The sequence below is a fragment of the Arachis stenosperma genome, chromosome 9, assembly GCF_014773155.1.
Source record: "Arachis stenosperma cultivar V10309 chromosome 9, arast.V10309.gnm1.PFL2, whole genome shotgun sequence".
In the NCBI taxonomy this organism is placed as follows: domain Eukaryota; kingdom Viridiplantae; phylum Streptophyta; class Magnoliopsida; order Fabales; family Fabaceae; genus Arachis; species Arachis stenosperma.
In genome coordinates this window covers 55,983,777-56,002,053 of record NC_080385.1, presented here as the reverse complement: position 1 = coordinate 56,002,053, position 18,277 = coordinate 55,983,777, and the positions used below count along the sequence as shown (strand labels likewise).

Here is an 18,277-nt window from a genome sequence, read left to right as displayed (position 1 = left end):
TTGTTACGAGACAAATTTTCCGTGCATCAAGTTTATGGCGCCGTTGCCGGGGATTAATTTTGTATCAACAATGATTAAGTTGGAGGATAACTAGATTGAGCATTTTTCATTTTACTGATTTAAATTTCTGTTTGAGCAATTCACTTTCAGTTTCAGTTGTTTTTCTTCTCATCCCTTTTACCCTTTTATTCCAGTTGTTTACAATTTTCTTTTACTCACCCACTAACTGTTTGATATATAGCATCACTTACACTAACAACATTTTTTTAACAAGAATAGTTTCTGCATTTATTTCCTTGTTTGTGCCTTGTTGATTGTATGACAGGGAGAAGAAGCGGGGCTTCAACATCCTTTGATTCTGAACCTGAGAGGACCTTCCTTAGATTAAGGAGGAAAAGCAAGAGGAAAAAGAGTAGTAGGTGCTGAAGAAGAGGAAGAGTACTTCGAACTCAACATGGAAGAGAATTTGGAGAACAATCATGAAGAAGAAGCTCATAATCATGCCAGAGAAGGCCATGCAAACCGGGCTGGGCATGAAAGGAGGGTCTTAGGATCCTATATCAATCCTAATCCAGGAAACTATGGAAGCAGCATTCAGAAGCCCACCATACATGCCAACAATTTCAAGTTAAAACCTCAGCTCATCAACCTGGTGCAGAATAATTGTTCATTTGGAGGAGGTGCTCAAGAAGATCCTAATCAACACTTGACCACCTTCTTGAGGATTTGTGACACAGTGAAGTCCAATGGAGTCCACCCGGATGTCTATAGGCTGCTCTTGTTCCCTTTTTCACTCAGGGACAAGGTATCCAAATGGCTTGAATCTTTCCCAAAGGAAAGCTTAACTAATTGGGAAGAAGTGGTGAACAAGTTTTTAGCAAGATTTTATCCTCCTCAAAGGATCAATAGGCTAAGAACTGAGGTGCAGACTTTTAGACAACAAGATGGTGAGACACTTTATGAAGCATGGGAGAGATTCAAAGACTTGACAAGGAGATGCCCACCAGAGATGTTTAATGAGTGGGTTCAACTTCACATCTTCTATGAAGGTCTTTCCCATGAATCAAAGAAGGTTGTAGATCATTCATCAGGAGGTTCTTTAAACAAGAAGAAAACCATTGAAGAAGCCATAGATGTCATTGAAACAGTTGCGGAGAATGACTACTTCTATGCCTCCGAAAGAAGTAACACTAGAGGAGTAATAGACCTGAACCACATGGATGCACTGTTAGCCCAAAACAAGATGATCACCAAGCAGCTAGCAGATCTTACCAAGAAGGTGGAAGAGAACCAAGTTGCAGTAGCCATCACCTCATCACCAACTCAAGAAGGAGTAAACATAAGAGAAGAAGGTGACTGGGAGCAAGCCAACTATGTGGGAAACTCACCTAGACAAGTCCATGATCCATACTCCAAAACTTACAACTCTGGATGGAGAAATCACCCCAACTTTGGATGGGGAAATCAACAAGACCAAGGCCAAGATCAAAGACGTCCAAATTCCAGCAACATAGCTCACCAACATGCCACACCTAGACCATATCAACACTCACATAACAACCCATCTCAATACCTATACCAAAGCCAACCTAACCATTTTCATCCCTCCAATCTCAACTCACCATCACCTTCTGATGACAGACTCTCAAGGATTGAGAACTTACTTGAGGGTATATGCAAAGAGATTCAAGACAACAAGGTGTTCAAGGAGGAAGTACGAGCCAACTTTAAGAACCAAGGAGACACCATCAAGAGGTTGGAATCTCAAGTAGGTTATCTCTCTGAGCACATTCCCAAACCTACAGATGGATTCCCAAGTGATACGGAGAAAAATCCGAGAGGAGAAACAAAGAAAGTAAGATGGGAAGATTGTAAGATGGTCACTATAAGTGGTCAGGAGACCAAGGACAAGCCAATCAAGCCGTCAAAACAACCTGAAGATACCTCGGCAGAGAAGCAGGAAAAAGATCACCAAGAACCCAAAATCTCACAACAGGAGTTGCTGAGACTCTATGCACCCTTCCCCCAATTACTCAATGGTGCTGTGGAAAAGAGAATATACTCAAGGTTTCTTGATTTGTTTGCATCCCTCCATGTAAACATACCATTCATCAAGACCCTCCAACAAATGCCGGCATACATCAAGTATATGAAGGAGCTGCTTCCCAGGAAAAGCTCACTCAAGGAAGGCCAAACTATAGTGATGAATAAGGAGTGCAGTGCTCTCATTCAACCAGAGTTGCCTACAAAAAGAAAGGACCCAGGGAGTTTCTACATTCCCTGTGCCATAGGAGAAACCATGTTTGATAAAGGACTGCGATTTGGGAGCAAGCATCAACTTAATGCCCTTATCGCTTATGAAGAGGTTGCAGATCAACGAGATAATGCCCACAGATATAGTCATCAGGCTGGCTGACAAAACTCAAAAACAAGCAATAGGAGTGGGTGGAAAACGTGTTGATAAAGGTTGGGAAATACTTCCTCCCAACAGACTTTGTCATATTGGACATGGAAGAGAGTCACACTCACCCAATCATATTGGGAAGACCATTCCAAGCTACAGCCAGAGCACTCATAAATATGGAGCGAGGGGAGCTAATTCTGAGGATCCATGATGAACAGCTCACCTTCAATGTTTTCAAACGCTTACAAGAAATAGATCAAGAGAACTATGAACCAAGAAAAGATCAATGTGAGATACTAAAGGAAGAAATAAGCACTGAAGCACAACCAGCACATCTGGGAATCCCATTGATTGAGGAACAAGGCGAACAGCAATTGTCACAGCTCAAAGAAAATCAGGAGGAACGTAAACCACCAGAATCATATGAGACCAGTAACCACATTTTCTTAGAAGAGGAGGTCACAAAGAGTAAGACAACATCACAAGGAACAAAGAAGAAGGTACCAAGGAGGTGGAGGAACAGGAAGATCCCTACAGAGGACTTCTCCCCAAGGGATAAAGTAATCTCAGCTTACTTCCCAGACATCCCCCCTGATCTCCCCACTATACCATCTCAATTACCTAAAGTCTTCACCATCAACAGAGTTCTCTCCTTGGAACATGTAGAGATCATTGATACAACCAATGGATATAGGTCTACTGCCAGAGGAGAAGACTTGAAGCATTATCAACCTCCCTGATGAAGGAGAAACGTCAAGCTAGTGACACTAAAGAAGCGCTTCATGGGAGGAAACCCATGTTTTATATGCTTTTAGAATGGTGAATAATTCAATATTCATGAGTTCCAAACCAACCTTGACAAACACTTGGTGAAATCCTTATTATGCAGTATATAGTGAAGAACAAGTTTGGTGTTCAAGGCATGCCAAGAGAGCATGAGTGCAATTCAGAGCATGCTATTCTTGGAGCCTTGAATTGAACTTTTTCATCACAGAGCTACAAACTAAGTTTGGTGTCACCCAAGGTGCCACCAAGGTGCATATAAGGATACGCAGTTAGTTAGTTAGTTGGTGATTCATGAATAAGCAATTTAATTTTTTTTTTCTTATTACTCTTGCCGAAAAGTTTAGCTTTTTCAATGATATTATTTTTTTCTTTATTTTATTTTATAGGAAAAAGGAAAGGAGCATTGAAGGGGATTGATTGGACAATTAAATGAGGAAGGTTTGGACACCACAAAAGGAGGGTACTACACACGTGCCTAAAGGGGGGATGCATTGGAAAATGTTGCCATGCAACATTGAAAAGGATGAGACCATTGAAGACCGGACAAAATTCTTCATAAAGTTGATGATCCTTGTCTTTTCTCCATGCTAAACCCTATCCGTCCATCTTACACTCACAACATCTATCCAAACCCTTCATTTACCCACCACATCCTTATATAAGTAGCTCTCCCTCCACACCACCTTCACATTACAAACGCCCAACTTAACACACCCCTCTTCGGAACCAAACCATTCTTACCACATTAAAAACACTTCCCCTCACTCCTTTCATTGCAATCAATCCTAAACAACCAAAAGTCTCCACACCCTTACCACCCTCACACACTAACTCCCATTCATGGCATCTTCGAGCTCCAAGAGGCGAAAAGGAAAGGAGCCAATGGAGCAGCCCTCTTTCGACACCGGGAAATTCAAAATAGCCTTTCATGAGCTCGAGTTCAAGCGAATAAAGGACAAGAAGATACTTCCTGAATCAACTTTCTAGTTCGATGAAGATGATTGTCCACAAATTCGGGAGAAGATTGAAAAGAGGGGTTGGGAAAAGCTCACTAACCCGGAAGCAAGGGCAAATGCAAACCTCATCGGAGAATTTTATGCAAATGTGGTTAGAGAAGATAAGACCACAGCCCCCACCTTCAAGAGCTATGTAAGGGGAATAGAGGTGGATTTTAGCCCCAATGCAATCACTAGAGCTCTCTAATTGAAATCCCCACGTTTTGTTAAGCTTGGTTATCAAGAAAGAATAAATAGAGGTGCCGACAATGATGAATTAGAAGAGATCGTGGGTGAAATATGCATTGTGGGATCTGACTGGGAAAGGTATTCAGATAAGAGACCCCAGTTCATCAGGAGAAGAGACCTCATCCCGGAAGCCAAGGCCTGGTTTGAGCTTGTGAGATGATCTATCCTTCCAGCAGCAAACAATTCTGAGGTCAATATTACTCGAGCTGCCATGGTACATTGCTTGATAAAGGGTGGAAGCATCAACGTGCACGAAATTATAGCTGAAGGAATCCAAGAATCAGCCGAGAAGAAGGACTCAGGTGCTAGACTTTGGTACCTGATGAGCGGATAATTTATACGCTTTTTGGCACTATTTTTAGTATGTTTTTAGTACATTTTAGTTAGTTTTTAGTATGTTTTTATTAGTTTTTATTTAAAATTCACTTTTATGAGCTTTACTATGAGTTTTTGTGTTTTTCTGTGATTTCAGGTATTTTCTGGCTGAAATTGAGGGACCTGAGCAAAAATCTGATTCAGAGGCTGAAAAGGACTGCAGATGCTGTTGGATTCTGACCTCCCTGCACTCGAAGTGGATTTTCTGGAGCTACAGAAGCCCAATTGGCGCGCTCTCAATTGCGTTGGAAAGTAGACATCCTGGGCTTTCCATCAATGTATAATAGTCCATACTTTACCCGAGATTTGATGGCCCAAACTGGCGTTGCAAATCAGCTTCAGAATTCCCAGCGTTTAACGCCGGAACTGGCACAAAAATTGGAGTTAAACGCCCAAACTGGCATAAAAGCTGGCGTTTAACTCCATAAAAAGTCTCTACACATGAAAGCTTCAATGCTTAGCCCAAGCACACACCAAGTGGACCCCGGAAGTGGATTTTTACGTCATTTATTCATTTCTGTATACCCTAGGTTACTAGTTCACTATTAATAGGATCTTTTGACACTGTATCTACTCCTCATGACACTTTACACATTTCTCATTGTATCTTCTACAGCATGAGTCTCTAAACCCCATGGTTGGGGGTGAGGAGCTCTGCTGTGTCTTGATGGATTAATGCAATTACTACTGTTTTTTATTCAATCACGCTTGCTTCCATTCTAAGATATCACTTGTTCCTAAACCTGATGAATGTGATGATCTGTGAAACTCATCATTATTCTCACCTATGAACGTGTGCCTGACAACCACCTCTGTTCTACCTTAGATTGAGTAGATATCTCTTGGATTTCTTAATCAGAATCTTCGTGGTATAAGCTAGAATTGATGGTGGCATTCAAGAGAATCCGGAAGGTCTAAACCTTGTCTGTGGTATTCTGAGTAGGATTCAAGGATTGAATGACTGTGACGAGCTTCAAACTCCTGAAGGCTGGGCGTTAGTGACAGACACAAAAGAATCACTGGATTTTATTCCAACCTGATTGAGAACCGACAGATGATTAGCCGTGCTGTGACAGAGCGCGTTGAACATTTTCACTGAGAGGATGGGAGGTAGCCATTGACAACGGTGAAACCCTACATACAGCTTGCCAGGAAAGGAGTAAGAAGGATTGGAAGAAGACAGTAGGAAAGCAGAGATTCAACCTGTTCTCCATTACTGCAAAACAAGTACTTATTTCATGTTCTTTTACTTTTTACAATCAACCCTGATAATTATTGATATCCTGACTAAGAGTTACAAGATAACCATAGCTTGCTTCAAGCCGACAATCTCCGTGGGATCGACCCTTACTCACGTAAGGTATTACGTGGACGACCCAGTGCACTTGCTGGTTAGTTGTGCGGAATTGCAAAAGTGTGATTGCGATTTCGTGCACCAGTACCCCAGCACCATCCTTAGATTATGCATGAAAGCCAAGGTAGTCTTTGAGGATAGCAATCCAACTTGGCTAGGTCTTGGGAGATCACTTACACTCCAATGCATAACCCATGTGACTCCAGCTCAACAGCAGAAAAGACCCCATCTAAGGAAGAGGACATCAGAAGAAGCACAAGAGGAAGAGCCTCTCCAAGGAGAACCCCAACCCATGGAGTATCATCAAGAAGGATATCATGACCCAACCAACATCAACTTGGGTCACATCAGAGGAGCCATCGATGATTTGTCAAGGATATATATGGAAGGACAAGAGCATCTACTACACCTTCAATCCCAACGGATGGATCGTCAGGAAGAAATACTTGCCAACTGGATGAGTCAACAAGGAGAGTGGCAGAAACAACAAATGGAGCAGCAACAGGAACACTACTCCCAGCTCACTCAAGCCATCAACCAAGTGAATGAAAGACAAGAGCATCAAGATAAGTGCTTGCAGGAACTCAACCAGCGGCAGCAAGCTCAGATAAAAGCATTCAACGAGTTCAGTGTACTTAATGAAGGACGGCAACTACATAGGGAGGAGTTCAACATAAACACTCAAGCCAAGTTGAATTACATGTCTAGTCATATGCATCATCTACACTATGCCATCCCTACATATGATGAGGTCCAAAAAGACTTTGTAGAACAAGAAGAAGGGAAGGTGAAACAGCAGAAGGAAACATTAAAGAAGAAGATAGAAGATGCTGGCTTTTGGAAGAAGTTGATTAGAAAAAGCAAAGGGAGTGGAAGTTCAAGCACTCAAGAGGGACAAAAAGAAGACAAACAAGGAGGGGAGCATGGGCATCCACACTTATTCACACTTTTCATAGTTTAGATGTAGCTTTTAGAAAGGGAGGTTCTCTCCTCTCTTTTAGGGTTTAGGATTAGGATTAGGATTTCTTTTAAGATTAGGATTTCTACTTCTTCATCACAGGTTCAATGCTCTTTTTATTTATTTTTTCTTTTATTTGTTTATGAACTTTTCATGTTAGGATTTTTTAATTTATATAATTTGAGGTATTTCAGACTCATAATTGCTTTCTTCTATTTATTATATAAATAATTTAGATTTTTCTCTTTTGGCTTTGGTTGATTAATTGGTAACTCTTGAGTTGTCAAACTCATCGTGATTGATAATTACTATCTTTGCTGATTAATTTAGATTCCTATAACTCTAGTCTTTCCTCAGGAGTTGACTAGGACTTTAGGTGTTAAATTGATTTGTCCACTTAACTTACCTTCATAGTTAGAGGTTGACTTAGTGGGAGCAAAAATATAATTCTCATCACCATTGATAAGGATAACTAGGATAGGACTTCCAGTTTTCATATCCTGCCAAGAGTTTTATTAGCTATTGATTTATTAATTCCTGCAATCTATTTCTCCTGTTCAAAACCCTTTCAAAACCCAAAATATTGTTTTCTATAATCAATAATAAATCATACTTCCCCGCAATTCCTTGAGAAGACAACCCAAGGTTCGAATACTTTGGTTAATTATTTTTATTGGGTTTGTTACTTGTGACAACCAAACGTTTGTAAGAAAGGAATTCTTGTCGGTCTAGAAGCTGTACTTACAACGGGAATTTATTTGTGAAAATTCTAGATTGCGCGAGAGTTTCTGTTCCGAGGGTTACCTGAAACTGTGGGTCGATCTCGGACGAGACCTTCTGTGCTGGTCGATGCTGTTGTGTCCGACTTGGTGATGGTGCTGATCCTTCGTCCCCGGAGGGTGGGGGGTACCTGCAAGGGACTCCGATGCTTAAGTTAGCAAGGGTCTTAAGCAGGTATTGAGTAGAATCAGAGTATGAGTTATACCTGGGTGCTCCAGTGTATTTATAGTGATGAGGCGTGACCTTTTTAGATAAGATAAGTTAGTTATCTTATCTTATCTTACCCTCTAGGTGAGGTCAGCTTATCTTTCATGGGAACCGCCCTTCCTTCTGTAGGCTTGAGTTGCTTTAGGATTTGGGGCGTGTTCTTCTATTTGGTCCCTTCTTTGGGCTTTTCTGGTGACTTGGCCGAGCTCTTTGGAAAGAGGTCGGGTTGTCCTGACCTGAAGAGGTCGGTTGCTTTGTTTGGAGAACATCCCGGGTCGGACAGCTTGATCCAGGGTATGAACAGTGCCCCTGCTCGAGCTCGGTCTTTATCTGGAAGTCGAGTCTTGGTCTTCGAGCCTGCTCGGGTAAAGCCGAACTCGAGCATTTTGTCTCTTTATCTTTGTAGAGCTCCTTTTTTAATGTGGAACGTTTCTGCTTCTTTAAGCGCACGCTTTTGCATTAGCGGTCTAGCTTTAGAAACGTGCGAGGGTTTAACACCCTCATTAATGGGCTTTTAATGCTCCGCTTTCTCCGGGTCTCTTTATTTTTAAACTTCGCATTTAAAAAACGGTTTCTCTTCTTCGTAACCTTCTTTCTCTCTTTTCTGTTTTCTCTGTGATTTTCTCATTTCCATCTGCGACGTTTGCTTGGCGATCGTTTGGTGCTGTTCTTGGAGTGCAATTTTGGTTTCCTTCTTTCTTCACCTTCTTCAGCACTTCCTCTTTTCCTCAGGTTGGTTCTTTTCCCTGCTTCTTTACTTGCTTGGGAATGTGATTCTTCAATAAAGTTTCGATTTTGCCTGCATCTATGTTGGAAAGCTTGAATCTTTTCATATTGCCATGCTTGACTGCCGCTGTGATGTACGTGTTCTGGTCCTCTCTTCGCCCTTCCATTTAGTGTCTCTAGGGTTTTGCATGTTGCCGCTGCTTGAAAAAGGTTGCTCCTTTAGTGGTTTTAGGTTCTGTTGGTAGTTTCTCTTTTGATGAAGATGATGTTTTCTTGATGATTTCTGCTTCGGTTGTTGTTTCTGGTTTGAATGGGAAGGATTGTTGCTGGGGTGTGAATCTTGTAAATCTTCTTGGGTTCTTGTATTGTGGCTGCCCCCCAAATGGTGCCCCAGTATTTTTAGTGTAAGTCTGGGGACTCCTTTTGTTTCTTATAATGCACTGGGTTGTGTAGTCGAGTTGTTTTGCTGCTGTCCGAGATGTGTTTTAGTAATCTGATATTCTTTTCTTTATTGTAGGACTGGTTGGTCTTATGGCTTCTCGCAAGAATATTGTTGAGACGTCTTCCCAAGTCCCTGAGGGCATGGCCGATTGGGTGGATTCCATGGTTCTTCTATGTCTTTCAGTGGTGGATTCTGACTTCTGTAGAGAGCTGCGAAAACACCATAGGGTTTGTGGTAGTGGTGCCCAGGAAGGGAATTATGAGCTGGTAGCGTCCCTATTTTTATGCTTATGAATACTTCTTTAGTCTGTTGGACATTACTTTTCCTTTTTCCGCTTTTGAGACCGACTTGTTGTGGTCTTGTAACATTGCTCTATCCTAGCTTCATCCCAATTCGTGGGGTTTTATAAAAAATTTTCAGCTACTGTGTCAAGAGTTAGGCATCAAGCCTTCTCTAACTCTTTTCCTCTATTTGTTTGCTTCGGCCAAGCCTGGGGCCTCTTCAAAAAAGAAAGCTTCTTGGGTTTCCTTTAGATCTGCTCAAGGGCACAAAGTCTTTGCCATATATGATGAGTCCATTAAGGACTTTAAAAACTATTTCTTTAAAGTTCGAGCTGTTGAGCGGGTTCGCCCCTTTTTTCTTGATGAAAATGCTGAACCTGCTTTTCCTCTTGAGTGGCAAAAGAATGTCATGGTGTCTCGGTATACTTAGGAGATGTTGGACGAGGTCAAACAGGCCTTTGTGAGTGTATTGGAGGATATTTGGGGGGAGCCTCCACATCTGGATACTAAGAAATTTCTAGGGGACCCATCTTTGGTCCGAAAAGTGTTGGGTATTGACTGACGTGTTATTTTATTCTATTTTACCCCTGTGATCTATGACTTTTGTTTGTTGATTCTGTCTTTTCTGTTTTTTAGAAATGTCAAAAAACAACGACTCCATGAAGGCTTTCAAAAAATCCAGGAAGGCAGCCGCTGCACAAAACATCTCGGTCAAGGCGGCTGGGGAGGGGTCTTCTCAAACCATCATAAAACCGCCCGTGCCGAGTTCCCTCGGGCCGAGGAGGGTGATCCCTACTCCTCGGGTTCGCCTGGCAGATCCTCCACAGACTTCTACTGCTGCTTCTGGTGCTCCTTCCTCGAAAAAGCAAAAAACATCTGAGCCCTTTAACCTGGATGCCCCATATTTTGATGCTGTCGAGTTTGTCGACCAGCAAATTGCCCCTTACGGTGCGCTTTCCATAGATGATGTGTCCCTTCTTCAGCATCTAGATTTCATCACCAGAAATAGTGTGAAGATGGCATATATGGGTGCGGCTATTTTCCGAACTGCTCAGGGTATCCCGATTCATGCTACGAAATCCTTCATGGAAGAGGCTAAATCGGAGTTTGATCGGATCAAGGGTCTGAAGGAGGAGTTGGAGGTGAAGTTGGCGAAGGTAGAAAAGGAATTGGAGTGTGAGAAGGCTAGCTCTATTGCCTTGGCGGCTTCCTTGAAGTTGGCTGAGGACATGGCATTGAAGCACAAGGATAGCTATATCTCAGCTTATAGGGAGTTGGTGCATCTCCGAGATGACTTAGAAACTGCTCAGGTTGATTATGCCGAGCTCCAGGGTCACCTTGTAGGTAGCATGACTGCCGCCTATGAGAACCTGAGGGAGCAGGTCCGGATTATTGCCCCTGATGCCGATTTGACCCTCTTTAGTCTTGATAATGTAGTAAAAGATGGCAAGATTGTCCCGGATGATCCTGATGATGATGTTGAGCCTCTTCCTGCGCCTTCTCTTAAAGCTTCTGCTATGCCGGTCACTTCAGCCCCCTCGACCGTAGTTGAGTCAGATCCTGATTGTTAGATCTTGAGTCGAGGCGATGGGACAGTGGATGCGGTCCCTCTCCAGACTCGTCCTCCTTCACCTCATGTTGATGCCGCTAATGAAGGACTTCCGACTTCTCTTTAATTATCCTTGGTATATTTTGGCGTAGCCCGGTGGTGCACGAAATTGCAATAACACTTTTGCAATCCCGCACAACTAACCAGCAAGTGCACTGGGTCGTCCAAGTAATACCTTGCGTGAGCAAGGGTCGATCCCACGGAGATTGTCGGCTTGAAGCAAGCTATGGTTATCTTGTAAATCTTAGTCAGGATATCAGAAATTATCAGGATTGATTGTGAAAAGCAAAAGAACATGAAATAAGTACTTGTTTTGCAGTAATGGAGAATAGGTTGAGGCTTTGGAGATGCTCCATCTTCTGAATCTCTGCTTTCCTACTGTCTTCTTCATCAAACACGCAAGGCTCCTTCCATGGCAAGTTGTATGTAGGGTTTCACCGTTGTCAGTGGCTACCTCCCATCCTCTCAGTAAAAATGTTCCTATGCTCTGTCACAGCATGGCTAATCAGCTGTCGGTTCTCGGTCAGGCCAGAATAGAATTCATCGATCCTTTTGCGTCTGTCACTAACGCCCCGCCTGCTAGGAGTTTGAAGCACGTCACAGTAATTCAATCATTGAATCCTACTTAGAATACCACAGACAAGGTTTAGACCTTCCGGATTCTCTTGAATGCCGCCATCAGTTCTAGCTTATACCACGAAGATTCTGATTAAGGAATCCAAGAGATATCTACTCAATCTAAGGTAGAACGGAGGTGGTTGTCAAGCACACGTTCATAGTTGAGAATATGATGAGTGTCACGGATCATCACATTCATCCGAGTTAAGAACAAGTGATATCTTAGAATGGAAGCAAGCATGATTGAATAAGAAACAGTAGTAATTGCATTAATCCATCAAGACACAGCAGAGCTCCTCACCCCCAACCATGGGGTTTAGAGACTCATGCCGTGGAATATACACAAAGGAACGTGTAAGAATGTCATAAGGTCCTTGATACAATGTCAAAAGATCCTATTAATAGTAAACTAGTATCCTAAGGTTTACAGAAATGAGTAAATGACATAAAAATCCACTTCCGGGCCCACTTGGTGTGTGCTTGGGCTGAGCAATGAAGCATTTTCGTGTAGAGACCTTTTTTGGAGTTAAACGCCAGCTTTCATGCCAGTTTGGGCGTTTAACTCCAAGTTTTATGCCAGTTCCAGCGTTTAACGCTGGAATTCCTGAGGGTGACTTTGAACGCCGGTTTGGGCCATCAAATCTTGGGCAAAGTATGGACTATCATATATTGCTGGAAAGCCCAGGATGTCTACTTTCCAACGCCGTTGAGAGCGCGCCAATTGGGCTTCTGTAGCTCCAGAAAATCCACTTCGAGTGCAGGGAGGTCAGAATCCAACAGCATCTGCAGTCCTTTTCAGTCTCTGAATCAGATTTTTGCTCAGAACCTTCAATTTCATTCAGAAAATACCTGAAATCACAGAAAAACACACAAACTCATAGTAAAGTCCAGAAAAGTGAATTTTAATTAAAAAATACTAAAAATATACTAAAAACTAACTAAAAGATACTAAAAACATACTAAAAACAATGCCAAAAAGTGTACAAATTATCCGCTCATCACAACACCAAACTTAAATTGTTGCTTGTCCCCAAGCAACTGAAAATCAAAATAGAATAAAAAGAAGAGAATATACTATAGACTCCAAAATATCAAAGAAACATAGTTCCAATTAGATGAGCGGGACTAGTAGCTTTTTGCCTCCGAACAGTTTTGGTATCTCACTCTATCCTCTGAAATTCAGAATGATTGGCTTCTTTAGGAACTCAGAATCCAGATAGTGTTATTGATTCTCCTAGTTAAGTATGATGATTCTTGAACACAGCTACTTTATGAGTCTTGGCTGTGGCCCAAAGCACTCTGTCTTCCAGTATTACCACCGGATACATACATGCCACAGACACATAATTGGGTGAACCTTTTTAGATTGTGGCTCAGCTTTGCTAGAGTCCCCAATTAGAGGTGTCCAGGGTTCTTAAGCACACTCTTTTTGCCTTGGATCACAACTTTTTATTTCTTTCTTTTTCTTTTCTTCTCTCTTTTTTTCGAAAAAAAAATTTTTTTTTTGTATTCATTGCTTTTTCTTGCTTCAAGAATCATTTTTATGATTTTTCAGATCCTCAATAACAGTTCTCTTTTTCCCTCATTCTTTCAAGAGCCAACAATCTTTAACATTCTCAAAACAACAAATTCAAGAGACATATGCACTGTTCAAGCATTCATTCAGAAAACAAAAAGTATTGTCACCACATCAAACTAATTCAACTAGTTTCAAGGATAAATTTCGAAATCCTGTACTTCTTGTTCTTTTGTGATTAAAGCATTTTTCATTTAAGAGAGGTGATGGATTCATAGGACATTCATAGCTTTAAGGCATAAACTTCAAATTTTATTAATTATGAATTAAGAACAAGACTCAAATATAGATATAAGATGAGACTAAAAAAATAAAAATAGGAATAGAAAACAAAAGAAAAACGCAAAAATAGGCTCCTAATGATAGAGGTTTTCACAGAGTTAGGACTCAACAACCTTGATTTTGAGAAGTGGATGCTCCCTCAGCTTGAGAGGAGAGCTTTTGGCGTTTCATCTCTTGGAGTTCACGCCCCTGCTTCTCTTGTTCCTTCCATTGACTTCTTGGTGATTGGATGTTCAATGGGTATGAATTCATCTGCTCCCATCTTCACCCCAGCCTCCTTACAGAGCAAGGAGATCAAGCTTGGGTAAGCCAGTTTGGTTATAGTGGAATTCTTATTTGCAATTGTGTAGATCTCACAGGCAATCACATGATGAACCTCCACTTCTTTTCCAAGCATAATGCAATGAATCATCACTACTCTCTTGATAGTGACCTCAGAACGGTTGCTAGTGGGCAATATGGAACACCCAATAAAGTCTAGCTAACCTCTTGCAATTGGTTTGAGGTCTCCCCTCTTGAGTTGGTTAGGGACACCCTTAGAATTGGTTATCCACTTAGTTCCAAGGAGGCATATGTCCTCTAGAACTTGATCCAACCCTTTATCTACTCTCACCATCCTCCTATTAAAGGAGTCAGGATCATCTTGCAGTTGAGGCAACTTGAAGATTTCTCTTATTTTGTCCAGATGAAAGTACATAACTTTCCCTCTGACCATAGTTCTGTAGGTATGGTAAGCGGTTCCAGTCATTCTCTGCTTATCTGTCAGCCACAGATTTGAGTAGAATTCCTGAACCATGTTCCTTCCAACCTTTGTCTCAGGATTGGTTAGAACTTCCCATCCTCTGTTTCGAATTTGCTCTTGGATCCCCGGATATTCATCTTCTTTCAGATCAAATTTAACTTCCGGGATCACTGACCTCAGACCCATTATCTTGTGATAATGGTCTTCATGTTCTTTGGTTAAGAACTTCTCTTGATTCCAAGGATTCTTTGGATTATTCTCTTTCTTTCCTCTTAAATTGGTTTGTTTTCCCTTAGGAGCCATGATATTGATGAATCTTGGCTTAGTGATTACGGAAAAGCACACCAAACTTAGAGGTTTGCTTGTCCTCAAGCAAAAGAAAGGAAAGAAGAGAGAGGGGAGCAAATTCGAATGGTGTGGGCAATGAGGGGTCCAAACGTGTTCTTATAAGGGGGGGGGGGGGAAGAAGAGATTTCGAAAAAAAATAAGAATTTGAAAGAAAATTTGAGAAGATATGGAAAGGATTTGAGAGAAGGGTGAGTTTTTGAAGAAGATTTGGGATTAATTTGAGATAGATTTGAAGAATGGTTTTGATTTGTGAAGATTTGAAAGTGAATGATGAAAGGTTGAAGTGCATTTATGTGAAGAGTATGGGTAAGAAAAGGAAAGTTTGAAAAAATTTGAGTTGAAAACGAAATTGTGGTCCCCCCACCTTTCTGGCGTTAAACGCCCAGAATGGCACCCATTCTGGCGTTTAACGCCCAATTGTTGCCCCTTTTGGGCGTTTAACGCCCAGCCAGGGCACCTGGCTGGGCGTTAAACGCCAGAAAGCCTTTATCACTGGGCGTTTTTCTAAACGCCCAGGATGCTGCACACCTGGCGTTAAACGCCCAAAATGGCACCATTCCTGGCGTTAAACACCCAGAATGGTACCCATTCTGGCGTTTAACGCCCAAAATGCCCCTTACTGGTGTTTTTTCGCCAGTAAGCTCATTTTCTCTGTTTTTTTGAGCTGAATCCTTCTGTAACTCTGTGAATTCCTTCATTTTTGATACTTGCCTCTGTAAGAACAAATCATATAACCTCCTAATGACTGGGTTGCCTCCCAGCAAGCGCTTCTTTACTGTCTTTAGCTGGACCTTCACTGAGAATCACTCAAGTCTCAGTTTTGAGCATTCCTGCTCAAAATTGCCTTCAAGATTGATTCTCTGTCCGTTAACAATGAATTTTTTGTCAGAATCAACATCCTGAAGCTCAACATATCCATATGGTGACACTCCTGTGATCACATACGGACCCCTCCACCGGGATTTGAGTTTTCCTGGGAACAATTTGAGCCTGGAGTTGAAGAGCAGAACTTTTTGTCCTGGCTCAAAGACTCTGGTTGACAATTTCTTGTCATGCCACTTCTTTGCCTTTTCCTTATAAATTTTTGCATTTTCAAAGGCATTGAGTCTGAACTCCTCTAGCTCATTTAACTGGAGCAATCTTTTTTCACCAGCTAACTGAGCGTCCATGTTTAGGAATCTGGTTGCCCAGTAGGCTTTATGTTCCAGTTCCACGGGCAAATGACAGGCCTTCCCATACACCAGTTGGTATGGAGAGGTTCCTATAGGAGTCTTGAATGCTGTTCTGTATGCCCACAGAGCATCATCCAAGCTCTTTGCCCAATCCTTTCTTCGGGCTATCACAGTCCGTTCTAGGATTCTTTTTAGCTCTCTGTTAGAGACTTCAGCTTGCCCATTTGTCTGTGGATGATACGGAGTTGCCACTTTATGGCTAATTCCATATCTAACCATAGCAGAGTATAGCTGTTTGTTGCAGAAATGAGAGCCCCCATCACTGATTAGTACTCTGGGAACACCAAATCTGCTGAAGATGTGTTTCTGGAGGAATTTTAGCACGGTCTTGGTATCATTAGTGGGTGTAGCAATTGCTTCTACCCACTTAGATACATAGTCTACCGCCACCAGAATGTAAGTGTTTGAGTATGATGGTGGGAATGGACCCATGAAGTCAATTCCCCATACATCAAACAATTCTATCTCTAATATCCCTTGTTGAGGCATGGCATATCCGTGAGGTAAGTTACCAGCTCTTTGGCAACTGTCACAGTTACGCACAAACTCTCGGGAATCTTTATAGAGAGTAGGCCAGTAGAAGCCACATTGGAGAACTTTAGTGGCTGTTCGCTCACTTCCAAAATGTCCTCCATACTGTGTGATGCGTGCATAAACTTGATATGCTACGATTTAGGAAATTGCACGATCGGCAAAATTCCTTCCGGCAAGTGCACCGGTTATCGTCAAGTAAAAACTCACAATAGAGTGAGGTCGAATCCCACAAGGATTGGTTGAGTGAGCAATTCGGATTAGAAGTATGTTCTAGTTGAGCGGAATCAAGATTTAGATGAGAATTGCGGAATGTAAAATTGCATGAATTAAAGAGCGAGAAACTAAATTGCTGAAATTAAAAAGGGATGGGGGTGATTGCATGAATTGAAATTGCAGAATGTAAATAGAAAGGGATAGATCAGAGATGGGGAATTCATTGGGGTCAGGAGATATTGAAATCTCCGAATCAAAACATTTTCATCTCTTCCTCAACCAATGCATTCATTGAATCTTGCTTGGCAATCTTATATGATTGGATCCCAATTCCTTGGCTCACCAATTCTCTCTAAAAACAAACAAATTCCCAATCCCTTGGTTTAAATGTTCATAAGAAGAGATGATGCTCGATCACTGATTATACCACACAGTTTCATGAACCACAATTTGGTAGGATTACATGTCACAATATCCATCCAAACCCCAATCCAATTCACTATGAGAAAGCTTCTCTAGCATGAATCCATCATTCCTTTCCCAAGGTTCCGAAGGATTCCAATTATGGGTAGTTTCTTTCCCAAGACAACTACCCAATGGAATTAGATCGAGAAGCTTTCTAACAAAATTCAAGAGAAAAGATTGAAGAAGAAGATAAAAACTATTATTGATTCATTGAATTACAATAGAGCTCCCTAACCCAATGAAGGGGGTTTAGTGAGTCATAGCTCTGAATTCAATTACAAAGTATGAAAAATAGCAAAATGATCCCATGTTCCAAAGTGTAAAAAGTTTCCCTCAGGGGCTGGATTCCCCTTCAATCCCCCTTTTTTCAAATGCAGAAACTAAGGCCTTTAAATAGGCTCCCTAAATTACAAAATGAAAATAAAATTAAAAGCAAATTACAATCAAATGAAAATAAACTATTCTAGATGATTCTTGTGGCCTTGATTTGGTGTTGTTGATGGGCCTTGCTTGCTTGAAGGGTAGAGTGACATAATTGATCCAAAAAGGGTAATGATCCATTAAACTACACTCAAACGTTGCACCCCCCTTTCTTGAGTCGTCACTTTGTTCTCTTGTCAACCTTGCCCATTTGATGCCAAATATAGACTATTATACCTTGTTGGAAAGCTATGGATGTCAGCTTTCTAACGCAACTGGAAGCACCTCAATTGGATCTCTATAGCTCAAGTTATACTCCATGGAAGGTGAAGAGGTCAGCTGGCCTGATTGCATGTTGGTACTATGCTCTTCTATGCACATTACGGGGCTGTTTTCTCCCTCAATTTTTAGTATCCACCATGCATGCCATATATGCTTGGAAAGCTCTAGATGTCTTCTTTCCAATGCATTTTGAATCACCTCATTTGGAGTTTTGTAGCTCAAGTTATTTATGTTTGAAGAAGGCATGGTCAAGCTGTTCCATATAACACGTTTAACCTCCAGTTTAAGGTTAAACTGGAGGTTAAACGTGGAAATGCTTCCTGGTGAGAAATTGTGTCGAACACGTTTAACCTCCAGTTTAAGGTTAAACTGGAGGTTAAACGTGGAAATGCTCCCTTG

The 18,277-nt window shown here is 41.5% G+C and overlaps 1 non-coding gene across 1 annotated transcript; it reads right to left on the bottom strand.

The window, feature by feature from the left end:
- Positions 1 to 907: 907 nt before the first annotated feature.
- Positions 908 to 1,015, bottom strand: LOC130953962 (small nucleolar RNA R71). Its single transcript, XR_009076120.1, has one exon. It is a non-coding gene; the product is annotated as a small nucleolar RNA R71 (small nucleolar RNA).
- Positions 1,016 to 18,277: the final 17,262 nt, after the last annotated feature.